The sequence below is a fragment of the Stegodyphus dumicola genome, chromosome 10, assembly GCF_044657685.1.
Source record: "Stegodyphus dumicola isolate Sdum_Otavi_A_Nest chromosome 10, ASM4465768v1".
NCBI classification, from domain to species: Eukaryota; Metazoa; Arthropoda; class Arachnida; order Araneae; family Eresidae; genus Stegodyphus; species Stegodyphus dumicola.
In genome coordinates this window covers 42263381-42281974 of record NC_140777.1, presented here as the reverse complement: position 1 = coordinate 42281974, position 18594 = coordinate 42263381, and the positions used below count along the sequence as shown (strand labels likewise).

The window sequence follows — 18594 nt, the reverse complement described above, 5'->3', positions numbered from 1 at the left end:
AATGTTAATTTCGTATAATACTTTATTATTATAATTGATATAAAAAAGGCTAAACATGACTGAATGGAAGCATAAGAGTAAATAACTATTTCAAATCATTTTTGTAATTTATATAAAAACTGCCAAACTTAACTGAATGGATGCCTGCATCGCTATTTCGCTACCAAGTAAAAAAAATGCATAAGCATATTTGCGCTAAAGCATAATTTCATCTCGTTGGTTGTTCAAACATAATTCTCTATAATGAATGATGCCTTTTCTATGAAAATATTCTCGGTAAAGTGCAGAATCGCCCACTTATTTGTTTGCCGCTTTTTACAAGGATAAAAACAATTGCATTTTTGTCAATTTTCTTTTACTTTTTAAGTGAAAATAGGTCGATGTGTACATAGATAAAGTCAAGAGTGTGCGCAGTGCTATTTTTGTGCAATTCTGGGATTTTTTTTTTAAGTGAAAAAAGGTCGATGTGTACATGGATAGAGTATGTGCAATTCTTAAAAACGCGTCAAGCAGTGGGGGATTCTGCACTTTACTCAAAATTCTACAGACTTTTCGTCATGCGCTATTCCCAAGTTGTTAAATCCATGGGATATCAAAAAAGGATTTAAAAATTAAACTAATATTTCAATGGCGTCTTAAGAAATATAGAACTATATAAACTTACGCAATCTGAAATCAGCGCGTACGCTAGATTTGACGTGCTGTTAAATGGGCGCGTTTGCTAGATTTGGGGCTTTTTGCGCATGCATTTTCGCTGCAATTTTTTTACGGTCTTCAAAACGGAATAGTACCAATAAATCTATGATAAACACAAAATTTCAATAAACTACAAAACAATCTGTGTTTTCCTCAGTCTAAATCCTACAAACTGAAATGAGAAAGGCATCTTGCACAAAAATCTAAAACCACTTAGATCAAAAACTGCAGAAACAGCATCAAAACCTTCCATTTTATTTAACAATTGTAATGCAAATCAAGTCGAACAGAATAATAAACACTAAAATAATAGAAACTATGGTCTACATCAATGCTATTCGTCCTCTAATCATACGTAACACGTGTTTCGACCTCTAATCAAAGTTAAATATTGAATCAGAAAAATAGTGCGAAAAAATCAATTAAGAATTCGAAGAACTTAAATAAGTTAAATAATTATATGGGAACTTATGCCAACTATACTTTAACAGAACTAAAACTTGGCGCGTCTCTAATTGTTAAAAAACTATAGTAGCACGAAACAGCGTAAGTTGCATAAATCTGTAGGATTATAGTTTTGAATATTAAATAAAACCTTCTTCTTCTGCAGAGTAACAAAAAATAAATTAAAAATTCGAGACAAATGATACGTAATAAACAAAAATTCTTGCAAGTTCCATTTAAGTAAAAAGCAGCAAAGCTACTGACGCCATCTATTGACAGAAAGTGAAGCAGCTAAGAAATAATTTCTTTAAAAGCTAAACGTAAGAACCGATAAGAGTTAGGAATATTAGTTAAAGCTGAAAAACTCTAATCGTCAGGAAGGAAAAGAAAGTGTGATTATGATATGAAAGACGTGTTGATCTCGGAATAACTAAACAACCAAACAAAGAGAAAAAGGTCTAAAAGAATTCGGATTTAACCGTCGTCCAAAAGGGCTCTTTTAAAGTTTTATGTGGTTTCTCAGTAGAGATTATCAGTAGAGACGGCACAGTTGGAATAGCAAAACATTTTGTAAGATGCTATATGAATATGCGTTTAGACTAACATAGAATGTTATATATATATATAAATATATATATATATATATATAATTCTGTGTATTTGAAAAGGGAAACAAATATATAACGTAATTTCATAAAACTGTTGAAGGCTTTTAATTAAATATATCATGAATCAAATGCAATTTTACTTAAATCAATCAGATTAAAAAATCAAATGAAAATAATATTCTTAAGAACTGCATATACTGCTTTTAAATAACTTAGTTTATTAATCAATAACAGACAGATTAAATATGAATGATAAATACAGTCAGGGGCGTAGCTAGAGGGGAGCAATGGAGGACATTTGTTCGGCACAGCTTCCAGTGAGCGCCAAACTGATGTTACGATTTTTTAGAATGACATATTTTCCACTCTTGTCAAACAGGAGGAGGCGCGAGATCTTCAGTTGTTCCCGGGCGTAGAAAACCCTAGCTACAGCTCTGAATGCAGTGTACTCTAGATTATTCGAGAAAATGTCGAGGGATCAGGTTTCGAGTTACTGAAAGCACGAAATAGTCCAAACTATCGATTTTCATGCATATTGTATGCATTTATTTCTTTAAAAAATCCGTAATTTTGCTTTTTTAAGTTTTAAATTTATTAGTACAAAGGGGCTTTGTCCCTGAAGGTCTGTTGTTTTCATATAAATCGTATACTCACTATAAATGTCCATTTCACTTTTCAAACTGTTCCCACCAAATGTTAGAGTCCTGCATTATGTTTGAAGAAACGAGATAATGAAAAATCTGCATAAATGCATGTCTATTTCTCGCATTGTGCTAAAACAACGGTACTAGAGCCATCGAATTTTGAATGACGTAATATTCCTACGAAAATGGGCATGTGGAAAATCAAATTTGAAATTTGGAATTTGTTTTATGATAGATTTCATATTTTGTAAAACTTAACGAACTAAACTTTAACGAATTTTTGAGTAACAAACTCAACGATTTAAAAGTGAGCAATGGCAACACTCTACAGGGAAAAAAAAAACTTTTTTTTCTCCAGCGTGGTGGAATTGTGTGTCAGAAATTCCTAAACATATGCTCATTTTAAAATTATTTTGCGACATTGCCAATTGAACTGAATTTTACGGTTTAAGTGCAAAGAACGTGATATTTAATAAATAATATTTATATTGATATTTAATAATATAAAAATAACACAAAAAACGTCAAAAAAACGCCCCTTTGGACGTAATTTAAAATCTGAAACCTTTCAGATTTTATTTATTTTATCTTATTTTATTTTATTTTATTTATTTATTTATTTATTTATTTATTGAGTCCGTTTAAATATTTGTCGAATTTCATCTTGTATTTTATATTTTTCGAAGTGCTATTTTTATCATTTTATTCATACCTCCTTTGGTTGACGAACTTCAACAGAATTTCAACAAAAGTCATTGCTGTTTCGGGATCAATGGAATTTTTAGTATTTTCTTCGTTTATAATATTTTTGGTATCACTCTCTGCCACTTCTTCTCTTGTGACATTTGAAAACTAGTATATCTGTATCACTCAAGCGCTGAATGTCGGTTCAATCGAATCGCCATCGAACCATTTCTCAATGTTTTCTCGATCGACATTTTCGAAGAATTTTGCATTTTAAAATTTTTTGGCATACAATTTCATTTGCTATTGCCTCATCTTCTTCACACTTAGATAAAACTTCGATAAGCCCATTATATAAAGATATGCATAAACATAACTACTGATAATGATTATTGATAGTTTTACAGACTGGAGATTACTTTATTATTGTTATCACAGTTTCTATCTCAGACTAAGGCATATGAAATGTTTGAAATTTTTATTTTAATGTCCTCTGCAAATGAAATTTTGTAAAAAATTACAAAATGATTTCAATCTTCCAAAATAATTACGAAGCCGTCGAAAGACGTTTTCCAAGAAATGTCAGGAGTCATTTATAACACACTCAAAGTTAAGTTGTTTCTTTTATCCGCTGAACCTTTACCGAAAATTTCTTGGAAAAAAAAAAAACATCCACAGATAAAAAAGTATCAAATAAATACGTACACTTAGTACAAAGTTTCTTGACATTTAATAATCAGTCATCTAATGATGGTATAAGCTATTGCAAATGAACACATGCCAATAATGTAAGAAAATCACAAAATAGTCTGGATTCACAGACTGCTTCACATCATCATCTTCAGTTTCGTACTTTCTTCAACTCGTTATATTCGATGACAAGATCATTACAAACCCCGATGACAGAATAATGCTCCAACGATACCTTTTTAAATAAACGATATCTTAAGTCTTTTCTAGAATTCTCTTGTGGATTTTCAAAGAAATCTGATAGTGGGAGTATGATCCACAAAGCGATTCGGACCTCATTAGCTTTGGTTTTCAGTTGGACGACTGATAATCGTGATCTTGGCAGGATGTAGTACTTGAAAACCTTAAAAAAATATTTCGGACTTTCAGTTTCAGGTGCAGTTACAAGGAGGTCTTGAAAAGGTCTTTGAACGATGGGATTAATTATAATCCAAACATTCAGATAAAAATGGGTAGTTTAAAAAATAAGACGCGTGGGAGACTATTTTATTTGAAAGGCATGCCGCTACAGATATACTGATTATTATATCGATTCTTTGAAAAATGAAAAAAAAATAAATACTATTAACTTCAGATAAATACGTTTGATAAACATCATGACAACTTACGTCACACGTTCCTAAATGACTAATATAATGTCTTATTCTTCACTAAACTGACCAAATTTTCACCTGAATTATAGCAATTAATGAAAGTTTTATTTGTTTTCTAACCTTTACACTTACTTTATTAATGAAGCCTTTAGCATTTACCTCAAGGTTTTCGCACGTTTCATATTTTACTTCACTGTACAAAGTTAAGGAAGCATAGTAATCACGAAAATTTCGGGTATCATATTTCAGCACACGTATTCATTTTGACCGTTCCCAAATCCATTTGGACTACCTTATTTGCTTGTCATCCTTTGTACAGACAGAATAAAGGACTCTTTTTTCCAAAATAAACTGTAAAATGGGTTTAAAAGATATTCAAAAAGGATTTTTACATGAAGTCTGTGTATCATGTATTACTCAAAAACGATTAGCCGTAGAATGTTGAAATCTTGTATATGGGGCTGCTAAAACACTATAACATCTAGTAATTCAATTTTTTTTAATTGTAATCGGCAGTACCACATATGTATGTATATATGTATACTCCCACTCTCTTATCTGGCTATTTTTGCAATTGTTGGTTGTAGTCATATACTTCCAATTACAGATGTGTTTTAAATGCCGAAAATATTCATATTTGGTCAATGTCAATTTTTTTTTTAAATTTATTTTCGACAAATAACGAAATGTAACATTTAATGCCATCTTCCGGTTTCTGTAATTATATTTGGGAAAAGTTTAATACTCGTTATGAATTAAAGTTTGACTCTCAACAGCAAACATTGACTGGGATATTTAATTTCGAAATTTGCAATCTTTGATGTCATTTTCAAATTGCCTCGAGGGATGGGTTAATTAAGTTTGAATAATTCGAGTAAATAAGTTTACATGAAGTGCAGAAAAAAATTTATATAATTTAATAGGTCGTACAAGGAAGTCTATGGTACCTACATCAGATTTTTATATTATAGAAACAAACAACTTCTGTTGCATCCACTTCGTACAGGGAATTACATTTCATAACCGTGTTAATATTGTTATTGTGATTAAAAACATTTATAAGGTATTTTACAATTAGTATGATTTAAAACATTTAATGTAATTTATCCTTTCCGTATTCTTCACGAGAATACAAATTAGTTGGTAGAATATTTAAGTAGAGGAGATTCAATGTTTTGTTGTTAGAGCTTTTGGCAGTTACCGCCTGCAATTTACGTCTATTACTCAGCTCTGCCAGTGATTATCCTGGCTTTACTTATTTCCCTAGCCGACATTAAAACTTTGTTAAAATATTTGAACCAGCTTAAGTAGACCATTCTGTGTTGTCTCCGATTAGGCTACTCGATTTTTGAATTTCAGCTTAGAATAGTTTAATATATAGAACAGCTTTTCAGCATAATATGTAAAATATAATATATATAATATATAGTTGGTGCCGTTTGTGAAACCTGATTTGCGTTAAAGGTTTCTATAAACCCTTCTCCTGACTTTGTAGTACTTTAAAGACTTGGTGATTATTCACTAAACAGTCTTCTAACGTCAGGTCGGTTTTTGATAGCCAAACATACAAAACGTCATACGCTGAAGTTAGGTTCTGCAGACCTTACTAGACAATTTTAGCTAGTTATCGCTAGGTTTGAAATATTATGACAAAGTTTTGAAAAGGTTTAAATAATCTTTTTATTTATATATTCAACTTAATATAGTTATATAACAGAGAATTTAGCTCTCGTGGCGATGTAATTGAGCAGTAACAGTTAAATAAATTTATACGTTGATAAAAGTAGTCTAAGACTACATAGTCAGATAATGTCTCAATTAATTTTATCCGCGCGTAAGTTTAAAATATCGGCTGCAAGAGAAGGCAAAATCCATAATAGTCACTTTCAGACACAGCTGACGAAATTATAACAGCGCAGCGCATGTGCCGAAAGTTCTCTCTTCCTAGTATTCAAAACTTTTAGCTTCTATACTTGAAAAGCTGATTGGCATTCTGGTGAAGAATACCGAAATAAGAAGTTATAGTACAGGTCAAAATAATAATAAATGATTAATTAACATAAGAACCTTACAAAGTGCAATTACGTGCTTAACTAAAATAATTAACTCAGTTATCAAGCTCTCTTACTTCCCAAAAGTATGGAAACATGCAGTTGTTATTGTCTTCCCTAAGCCTCATCAAAGTTCTACTTTTCCTCAAAATTATCGGCCTATCAGTTTACTTAGTAAAATTTCTAAAATTACTGAAAAGATTATTATGTTTTATATTAATCAAATCATGCCTCCTAGCTCTTGTACTCCTGATGAACAATTTGGATTCAGACATCTGCACAGCACCAATCATCAGCTTCTCCGCGTTATCAATTACATTACTGATGGATTCAATTGCAAATTTCCTACCGGCGCAATTTTCTTAGATATTTCCAAAGCCTTTGACAGAGTGTGGCACCAATGTGTTTATATTTAAACTAATTCAGCTCAATTTTCCGAACCACTTTATTCGACTTATTGCCTCTTACCTCAGAAATCGCACTTTTGCTGTCAAAGTTGGAAACACCCTCTCAACTACTAGAAATATTACTGCAGGTGTCCCTCAAGGCTCCATTCTCTCTCCTTTTCTTTACAATATTTATACTCAAGACATTCCAAAAGAATCTCATATTACTATCGCCTTATTTGCCGACGATACCGCTTTCCTATCTCAAGCTTCAACCATCAATACTATACAATTTTTCCTACAAAACTATTTGGAGCTTCTTGAAAACTGGATGACGCTGTGAAGAATTGCCGTTAACACTGACAAAACCAAAGCCATTATTTTCAGAAAAGGACAAACAAACTTCCTTCCGCCTAATCCCGTCTTCTTTGACGACGAAATTCAGTGGACGGATCAAGTGAAGTATTTCGGCAACATTTACAAGAAACTGTAAGGAAATTCAATATCTCAATAGCTACTATGCGTCCTCTCCTCGGCAGACATAGCAATCTGACTATCAACAATAAGCTTATTTTATACAAGTACATCCTTAGACCTACTTTACGCCAGTCCGGTATGGGGACACGCCGCTAAAACCCACATTAAAAAGATCCAAGTTATTCAAAATAAAACCCTTCGTGAAATTATTAATGCACCCTGGTTCATCCCAAATTCATGTATTCACGGAGATCTTCAAATTGATAGTATACAAAATTATATCAAAAAACTTGCAACAATTTTTTTTTTCCTTTTCTGTACTATTACATCCAAACAGCTGTATTAGCTCTTCGCGATGCTCACCTTTTCCTAGAGCAAAACAAAAATATCCTTCGGATATTCTAACCTAACATTTTGTTAATTATTTGAAGTACCCAACTACCTTACTGATCCAAGTTCTTTTCACAGTGCTAGTCTATTTTCATTCATTTCATCTTTCTTCGCCGACTGATGGCGGCTAAGTGAAATATCTCATTCTACCATCTTTATTCTTCATATTTTCCTTTTGTTGTTCAGACATTCTTTTATCTGATACAGAGTAAAAGCGCGCTGTCACTCTCTTTCCATTCGACACAAGTCAAGCTTTTCGAAGTAGCTGACATGCATCCTTCCTCTTCAAAAAATGAAGATAAACTGCCTTAATTTTCCTATAAATAACAACGTAATTTGCCTAGTGAACAATTAAAAGCATATTAAATCAATTTTATAAAACTGCATTACATATTTTAAATTATAATAGCAAACTGAGCAAAGATGCTGTCCTGAATCTTACACAACCTAATCTTATTAAACAGGTGCACAAATTATAAAAGGGGAATGAAACCTGGAGTACCAACCTAGAAAAACAGCGTAAACAATGAGTACGAAGCTGAAAGTTTTATTTCTGAATATGCTTAACTAGATATAAACATGAAACGGATTGAAAGCGGTTTATATGCTCTTTGCATAAATTCAACAATGATAATCGCATCATAATTTATGTATTCTTGAATGCATGTGGTTTTTCTAATTATCAAATCTTAAAGTGTTTCCCACTATTATGCAAAAAATTTCAGATTAGACATCAATATATGTCAAACTACTAATTGGCTTCTCATGTCCAGGTCTACTTACAGTTGGCATCAATAAGCCGAAATTGAAGAAGGAAGAAAAAATTTGAAGTAATCAAAAATTCGAACTAATGAGATGCTAAAAAAATTATGTCTAAATAACATCTAAGATTCACGAGCATACGCATATCAATATATATTTAACAATGCAATTTAGTAGAATTTATTGCATTCATTAATTTCGAAATTGACTCATACGTACGAAATGTCGAATCATAATTGAGATAAAGAAAGTTTTTTTATAATATATTTATACTACAATGTAAATTAGATGGCAAAATACAAAATCATATTATTTTGACTGAGAATTAGATTGAGTACATACATTTGAAAATGGTAATAAAGATTAATAAAATGTTTTCACTGAATTTGGTAATATTTCTTTTTCTTTCAAAAGTATTTGAAAATACTATTAATATAACCAGCATATCAAAACTCTCTGGAAGAGAAATACACAATTTAAAATTTAAAATTCGGTAAACGGAATCTTAAATATGCGTTGATTGTGAATTAAAATTTTATCGATTTCGAAGGCGATCAGATGTAGGTCTCTCAGGAGATCAAATGTAGGTTTCTCATCTCTAGAACAATTTCCACCCGTTTCTTTTTGCCTTTTCTTTTCTCTTTCTCTCTTTTTTTAGTCCAAAGTGGCAATTTGCACAGAAGGACTATTAGTTTCGTTTTGGCATTTTGCGTTGATTCACTATAAACGTTGATTCACTTTTTAAATTGTTGCCACCAATTATTAGAGAACTGTACTATAGTATTTAGAGAAATTAAATAAAGAATAATCTGCATAAATGTATGTATTTTTCTCGCATTGTGGTAAAACAAAGGTACCTAGAGCCATCCAATTTTGAATAACGTTCGTTTCCACCCGACTATGGGCATCTGGAAGCCAGAATTTGGAATTTTTTTTATTATCTACTTCATATTTTGTAAAACTTTAGCGAATTTTTAATTAACAAACTCAACGATTTCAAAGCTAGGAATGGCAACACTGTACGAAAAAAAAAAAAAAAAAATATCTCCAGCGCGCGAAACTGTGTAACGGAAATTCTAAAGATATGCTCATTTTAAAATTATTTTGCGATATTGATGTTAAATTGAATTTAATGGTTTTAGTGCAGAGAATGTGATGTTTAATATATAAAGGTAACACGCAAAACATTAGAAAACGGCCCTTTGGGCGTAGTGTAAAATCTGAAAAGCTTTCAGACTTTTTTTTCCCTCCCAAAGATTGGAGAAGAGACAAACATTTTATACGGAATAACGCTAGCTGTTCTAGAAAGCAGCAATGCGGTGTGGAAAAAAAAAGGAAAATAAAATTTTGAAGAGTGTCGGAACAACTAGATTGGGATTAACGTCATTAACTAAAGAAAGTAAATTTTTGTAAATTTGAAAATCTTCAAGAAATCCAGCTAAAGAAGCTTAATGGGTAGTTTTCGCAGAATCAACGTATAACAGAATCAATATTTTAAAAGCCTTATCTTTTGATTTCTTAAAATATAGAATACAAGTTAAGACAGTTTACTTACAAATAAAAATAGAATTGTATTTTTAAAAAGTGATAGTAAAAGATGAAGTTTCGTAACAATATTTCTTTTCCTTCAACTGCAGAATTATTACATACTATGCGTTATTAGTGTAAACCATTTAACAGAAGCAATATTTTAAAAGTATTATATTTCTTAATGTATTAAATGTTTTACATACAGAATAAAAATATGGAAATTCCACCAAATTAGTCATCCTCGCCACAAAAAATAACACATTTCTAACAAAAATTATAAGGTTTTCAAACATTTTCAAATACCAGCGAGATAAAAAATTCGATATGAGTAAATGACCATCAGTAAAACAACCGGAGTGTTTTACGCTTGTACAGGTGGTGTGGTGTATTTAATTACGGCAAAGCACACTAGGGCTATCTGCCTAAGGGGAGGAATGCCTTTCGTGGAGGACTTTCTAAGGGGAACTGGCTCGTATACACGTTACACATGGGGAAAACCACGAAAACGCCCATGCAGCCAGCCCGTTCGCGGGATTCGAACCTCGGACCGAACTACCAGTGTTCAGCGTCTTTACCGCTCGGCCGCTGGTGGGCTTACGCTTGTACAGATTCTAGAAGAGAGGTTTTTGGGACACGATATCCATGGCTGAAGTATAAAATCTGGTTTTGAGTTACCGAGAATAGAAATTATTTATATTTATTAATTTTTCGTTCGAAAAATTTCCGACTTTCGAATACTTGGAGCTAAAGAAATTCCGCTTTCCCTGAAAATTAAACATTAAATTCTAATAAATTTCACTCGCAGGAAATATTCACTTATCAAAAATTTCAAATTATCAAAATTCGACAAACTGAAATTCTAGTGAATTATTGCGACTAGAATTTAAAATATAAATAATCAATTAGTAATCAGTTCCTATAACAAAATGGAGAAGTAATCCTTAGTTAAAGACGATTAATATGTGATTATTAATACGTCAATAAGGACGATTAATATGTTATTATTAATACGTCAACAAGGACGATTAATATGAAGATAAAATTAAATATTTATCAAAAAATAAAATTAGAACACTACAAAACTAATTAAAAATTGCACATAGATTGAATAGTCTTTTTTTTTTTTTTTTTCTATCTGAATTTTCTCAGCTATAAACATAATAAAATACAGAAAAGATATTAAATTAATCTTCATCACCGTTATTAAATTTAGAATTTTACATTAAGAAAGCAGAATAAATAACGAGTGGATGTGGTCTAATATGTGGTTTTACATTTTTAATGTGCTATTAGGATTACGGCTCTCTACCCGTTTACAAGTATACTAATTAGATCTTACAAATTACTAATATCTGAAATAAAAAGTAAAAAATACCATTTTTTTTCTCCCAAAAAAGAACATAGATTTTAAAAAGGTGTTTATTTCATGATATATGTGTTCGTAGAATATATCTGACAAATATAGTTGAATATATAGAATACATCTGAAAAATTTGGATAAAATATTCCCCGGCTTGTTTTACAGCAAATTTTCCTAAAATCTCTTAACGAAACTTTGCTAAATGAGCTACTAATTTCCTCTCATGGTACATTAAAGAGAATGTATGCTTATTATTATTATTAAATTTTAAGTTTCTTCAAGGTATAAGTTTTGGTTACTCCTCTCACATGAGATTTATTTAAAAAGAATGTCACATATGAAAGCAGCTCTTATTTTTTCTAGATAAATCCTTTTCAAGTATTGTTTCGAAATGACACAGTATTGATATGCATGCATTGCGTATGCATATTTGGCTCACGCCATATAAGAAAACAGTTACTAGGGCTCAGTGCATCTTGACAAGTTGTTCTCACGATGTGATTTATCAGATAACAGAAATCTTCCGATATTTAAATGATAAATCGGATGTTACCCTGATAAAAATTAAAGTGTGGTATTGAATGGGATTAGCTGTTGCTAAGGGGCAACAACCTAGGAAAATTTATGTATTCTCCTTAATGAATTCGAAAATAATTCATTCAATAACAGCAGTCATTACCTTGCTTCTCGTATTTCAACGACCTATTACAAAATTTCAAAAGCATATACTTATTTCTATGGTATTGAGCAAAGAGTTTTTCATACGTAGTCATGGGCTGATAACCTTCTCAAAGAATGCAATTTTTAGGAGAAAATATTCTTTTGCGCAATGCCCTTCTAAATAGTCTTAAATCTGATACTCCTCCTTAAAGCAGATGTGATTGTGCCATTGTATAATTTTATTGCTTCGAAATCCAAAGATTATCGCATAGATACGGCAACATTTTTACGATCAGATAGTTGAATTTTTCAACAAGGGAATATAATTAGGAAATAAAAAGTAAACTTGAGATGACTTAACTGTAAATAACTGTAAAAGTATTATTTAACTAATTATTACCAGAAAATTATCTTCACGTGTAATTGAGCTGAATAAAGCTTATCCTGTATGAATTAAAGACATGTTACACATACTACGTATTTACAATAAGATGTTTTACACTGTTCTTACGCTACCAACTGACCAGTCAAACAGAATAGCCATTTATTGAATATTTTAAAATAATTAAATATTTTTAAGGGTACAGTAAATTATAAACTAGTTGAGTCTACGTATATAATCAGTTCAAATGTTTACAACAAAGTAATGTATTTAATATCGTACAACAAACATCGAACACACGTTGCATGAAATACAACTTATGTTTAATAAGCAGATGCATACGGTGATAGCGCAAGGTACCATAATTTATTTATAAGCATTTGTGGAGTCACAGTAGCTGTTTCTGTGCTAATTCGAATTTTTTAATGCTTCCATACTGTGAATCTCTGCAGTATAAACTGATTCTTCAAGTATCCCTGGAAAAAAACGTCGAGTTATGTGACGTTCGGAGAAAAGCAAAGCCATGAAATTGGCCCACCTCTACCAATCCAACGATCTTGAATGTTTCATCAAAGAAATCATACACATGTGTACCCAAAGACAAGGCTACGATTTTGTGAAGAAATAAATCATTATTACTGATACGATCATGAATGTCTTCAGAAAATTCCTTACGAGCGTGTCGATCACTAGGTTTGATTTGTTGACAAATCTGCAATTTATACGGAGTCAATTCCAACCGTTTACGAAGAATTTTATGAACAGTCGATCTGGGAATTCCTGACTGCAGGCTGGGAAGGCGAATGGATTTACTGGGATTGCACACAAACACATGTCGTATGGTAAAACATTTTCATCACTGACGCTTGGCATACCTGTACCTCCTGTATGCAAAACATATCCGGTCCCTCGAAACTTTCTTAACAATCTTTTAACTGAATCGCCTCTGAAATATTTTCAGAGATTTCGTTTCCCTTAACCAGAGAACGCACATTGCTTTCTCACTGCATAACGTCATTATATCTGTAGGCAAACAGTGTTCCCTGTTGCCCTTCCCCAAAATTAGAACAAATGAATTAGGTTGAACTAAAGATTATTTCGATAAATTATTTATAGTCACTGGTTACATTATGGACACCCTGCATTATACCAGGCCCCTTTCCTGCGACTTCCGTTATAACAAACTTCATGAATTGGGAAGCCAAAGATGTCATGCCACCCTGGGCTTACATTTCAGCAAGATAATGCCCCCCCCCCACAGAACATGTTTCTACCTCTTGCCTTAGTGCTTGCCGAACATTACCTCGGCCAGCAAGGCCGCCGGATTTCTCTCCTATTGAGCATGTTTGGCTCAATGTCTCCTATGAGACGCGTGCAACAAAATTCTTAACACTCACATCACATTCCGTCCGTGGAGATGTCCTATTATATATACATATACATAAAGGGAGAGAAAAATGTAACTCAAAACTGACAGGAATAGTTAGGGCCGAAGGGGAACATCTGTAATATAATGCGGTAAAGGCAGGTACAAGCAAAAGTGACCGGAACCACCAAAAAATAACATCGCCTATGAATTTGCAGGTATTCCTCCGTCGCACTACTGTACTAGGGCAACATCCATCAAGTGGCACACAGATAACACCCTCTTAAACACGATCTAGCAGTTGGGCTTCTGTACGATTTGGTAGTGTCTTCTGTGCTGATGATAGTTGGTCTTCTGTGCTGATAGTAGTTGGACTTCTGTGCTGTGTGGTAGTTGGACCTTGCTTGAGGAACCGTCGCAGCAAAGAATCCACCACACAGTGAGCAGCGTTCTCAAATTTCTCCTAATGAGCAATCTCTTTATGTAACCGATTTTAGTCATGCACTCTGCGTTCCTTTACAATTTTAATTTATTTTATTTTGAAATATCATTTTGTATTTTGATAATAATACTATGGTGTGATATTTCGCTGCTTATAAGTACACTTTTATTTCATAGAGGATCTCATTTGATTCGTGTGTAAATACTAGTATTTCATTTCATTAGTTTTGGCATATTTCTATTCTGTCATATGCTATTAGCTGCATCATGATTTTCAAGATTTTTTTCGTCTTGATTGCTTCACAGTCAGATATCTGATGTCTTCTAATGTCCTGCCTGGTTTTGAAATATTTTTCGTTTGTGAGTTGATAGCTAAATATATAATGTTCTGTGTCGCCCCTTTTCCCACATATACCTATATCTATTTTGCTTAGATTTCGATCAAAATGGCATGTGGGAAAATGGCTATGTCCCGTTATAAATAGATTTATCAAGAAATTATGTAAAATATAGTTATATAAAGGGTACTTATCCATTTTATACAGTCTTCTTCCTTCTTGTGGTTCATTCCATTCGTTTTTCTAAATTTCAAATGTTCTTTTTCTTAATGATTTCTTGATCGTTCTTGGAAGTCGTATTTCTGTTGTAGGCAGTGAGTGACTCATTCTGTGCCGCTTCTTTGACAAGAGTAATCTGCTTCCTTCATTATATACTTGACCAGCGTGGAGTTTTTCCCATTTTATTACTATTTTAGTGTTGGCGATTTCCACTGCTAAATCAAGAATCTCTTGTGCAAATGGACATTTATTTCTGTAATCTGCAATTGCCTGAATCCCTACCTGACTGTCCGAAAAAATGGTAATTAAGTTGACTTTCCGATGTGTTGCTCAAATAATTGCTCATTTGATAGCTGTCAACTGGGCTTGGAATACGCCATTATATTCACGCAGGTGGCCTATTTAGATTTCTTCTTAATTTTCTGTAATTAGAATAACATAGGCACTTACGACTTTGTTGTGAATTTGCGTTTGTTGTGAATTTGCGTCATTGGATATTTTTATAATTTTGATGGACTGTTTTTATAATTCTGTTGTCAATGCCATCTGGCTCTGGTCTTCTTGTGATCTTGTCAGTTCTTGTGATACGCGAAATTACTGATTGCCTGAAATTTTTTAACGTTTCTTGTGTCCGGAAAAGAAATATTATTTCTGATTATTGTATATTCAGGAAGGCCATCGAATGGCTAATCTTTAAGAAACACCGAGTCTAATATTCTGTTGAGCACAAGAGCTGTTGCGGTTTCAAACGAATTTTCTTTTGAAATTCTTGGGGGATGGTGATATTAGCTTGATATATTTTACATGCGGCCATTTTATAAAGTTTGCCTAAGTCTCATTGTTATTACAGAAAAAATTTTTCCATCTTCTCATTTTTGCTTCTTTTATCTTCTTTTTTGAACGATGCTAACTATGCTTTATGTTTTATCTATGCTGCTTTTTTCTGTTCATTTGGAACACTTTTCATTTTACATCGTAAGGCTTTTGTGAGAGGTGTACCAGTGTGCTCTGGTTTTCTTGTCATTGAATGTGTTAAACGCAGTCTTTTGTATTTATTCTTATTATCATGATTGTTGCCTTTTCCGTAGAGCAGACATCTGTACATTAGTCTAGGAAGCGATCTGTATCTTTCTAGTTTGAGCTTATTTTCCTTCCAAATTATCTGCTTTTGGTTTTTCGGTACTGTAAATCTTATTTTGAAGTTTTTTCATATCTTCTACTGTAAATGAAATATATTTGTGATAGGAGTTGCTCGAATCATCTAGAACTTGCCAGTCACTGATTTTGGTTGTGATTTCATTTCTAGATAAAATCAAGTCTGGTCATTAGCTGTCTGAAATGTTGGTATATCTGAACTTGTGCTATGAAATTTGCTGTGATGAAATCTGCCATATTCTATTCCCCTGGAACTGTTATATTACAACGCTAAGGTGGCGTGCGTTGAAGTCGCCTTTTATGACATGATTCCGTGTTATAGAGGCTTTTTAGTAGTGTTTCCAGGTTTTGTAGATCCAGATCTATTTCTTCTTGTGGGAAGCAGTAGAGTGAAAAATTATTAATTTTTCATTATTAATACTGATGTTAATTGCTATTAAATCTCTATGGCTAAAGATTTCTGTAGAAGACCATTTCGTATTGGTCATTATTGCTCTAGGATTTTGTTGTCATTGGTATTGCTGGATTATCCGCCAAAGTAGTGGCATATAAAGCACATCTCATTTTACATAGTAAAGCTCTGTTGGACAGATAATGTCATGGTAGTGATTTGCAATGAATTTGCCGAGTTGTTCAGAAGCTTTTCTGGCTCTTAGATTGATTCATAAATATGTATCATCATGATTTAATCATAAAACTTAACTATATAAAAAATGTATTCCTGATGACAATATGTTTATTTTTCGAATTTAATAAATAAATTCAGTGATTTCAAAGAAATGTGTCGTCATTGCCCGAATTAACATATTCTTATCTTCCACGCCACAGTGTTATGTAGTTCAGCAGTACATTTTTCTTTCAAATTTACTCTGTTATTATTTAACAAAATAAGTGGTTACAATTTAACCACTTCAAATGTCCATACTCACAGAGTCTTTATTAGAACATGGCGTTCACAGCGCCGTTGTTGCATTGCCGCTAACACTCTAGGTCACTAGGTCAGGGGCTCTCAACCGGTGGTACTCAAAGATGGAAAGCATTTTTTGTTTAACTATTAAATTCAAAAATTAAAACCCCAGCATCCCGATTGAGTTTGTTTTGTCTAACACTAGTAAATTTATGCACTCTGAGCTTTGTTCAAGAGTGGTGGTGGAACTAGTATTTTGTAGTGGTGGTACTAAAGGTTTTCAATTTCTACTTAGATGGTACGCGTTAGTCAAAAGGTTGAGAACCGCTACTCTAAGTCATACACACTAAGCAAAAGAATTTAAAAGTGTTTTTTTTTTTTTTTTTTTTTTTAAAATAAATATTAATAGTACTTCACAAATTTTAGTTTTAAAATCACGTCCCCCGGTCATATCGGCGTTGTTGCACTCATGCTATCAGTTCTGACTGCGTTAATCCTGTTAAATAGCCCCGTAGTGTAATGTAGTAAGTATATCAGTGTGCTGCAACCCACCTGGCTGATAATAATCGGCCCCATGATTAAGGCAGTATTTACTCTTTAGAACAGTGTGAAACTTTTAAAGCAGCATTTAAGAGCGTTCACTGTCATTTCTTCTCGAATATTTTGAAAACGGTGAAGAAATCGACCAAAACGATGGTGATTTTACACATTTCACACATTTCAGGCACATTTCAGAAATATGACATAACCGATAACGAAGCAAGTACTAGGTCTTACTAAAACCATTACGTGGCGTTGTGTTAGATCTACATCATTCTGCAGTTTTACGCAAGCTTGTTAAAATCTTGTGCAATTTACATTGAACCAAAATAAAAGAAAAATCACCATCTACCTGAGATTTTGAAAACATTACTTCCATCCTCCCAAATGAAACCCCTTCATTATGCGTAAAGCCCGGTCAACTCTGGGTACTGCAGGTGGTAGAATATAAACTTTTCTTTTTACTAAATTTCAGAAATAAACTTTCTCTTTTAACAAGCTAAAGTGAAAGCGTGAACACTGGAAAATGTTAAGTGGTATCAGAAACTATTAGAAAGATACTAGAGGTCATGTGAGCTATCTAACATAAGATTCAGTGTCAAGAACGACTGTATTGATAAGATTATACTTTAAAAGGAATAAATTCCTTTTTTGTGGTCAAGGTTAACATCGATATAGCCAAAGACAGAAGCAGTTTCCAAATTAATTTATTCCACTTAAGTAGGTATTTGTATAGTTTATTACTTTTCAATGCCGTAAAACCTATATATTGGTTAGCGACGCTGACTGCCGTACCGAAGGGCCGGGTTCGAATCCCGGGGAAGGCATAGATGTTTGTAAATGTATAGGTTCTATGCGACATAGAGGCGCTCTAAATATGTGGCGAGCTGAAAGTCCTTTTGAGAGGTTGCTGGTAGGGAAAGAGGGGTAGGAGACCCTCCGACCGCTCTCCATCAAAATTGGGGGCGGAACTGAGCAAAGTCGTACTGTCATCGGTATGGTGCTCAAGGCTCTTGCCAATGACAGACGAAACCTTGCACTTTTTACCACGATGAATTTCATAAGATTGTTCTGATGTTACGGTCAGATAAATGAGTTAAGTCACAACATACCTTTTCAAATTGAAATATTAGGGAAACTGGTTAGTTTATATGACTGATAAAGAAAGACTGCGATAGCATTAAGTTACTTTACGCATATATAATCTCAAA

At 32.9% G+C, this 18594-nt stretch overlaps 1 long non-coding RNA gene across 1 annotated transcript in view; it reads right to left on the bottom strand.

Moving 5' to 3' along the window:
• The window catches only part of LOC146994949 (uncharacterized), a 129354-nt gene extending 111516 nt beyond the window's left edge, over positions 1 to 17838 (bottom strand). The window contains exon 1 of the long non-coding RNA XR_015043670.1: positions 17736 to 17838. This is a non-coding gene — a long non-coding RNA (uncharacterized LOC146994949). The remainder of the gene's footprint in view (positions 1 to 17735) is intronic.
• Positions 17839 to 18594: the final 756 nt, after the last annotated feature.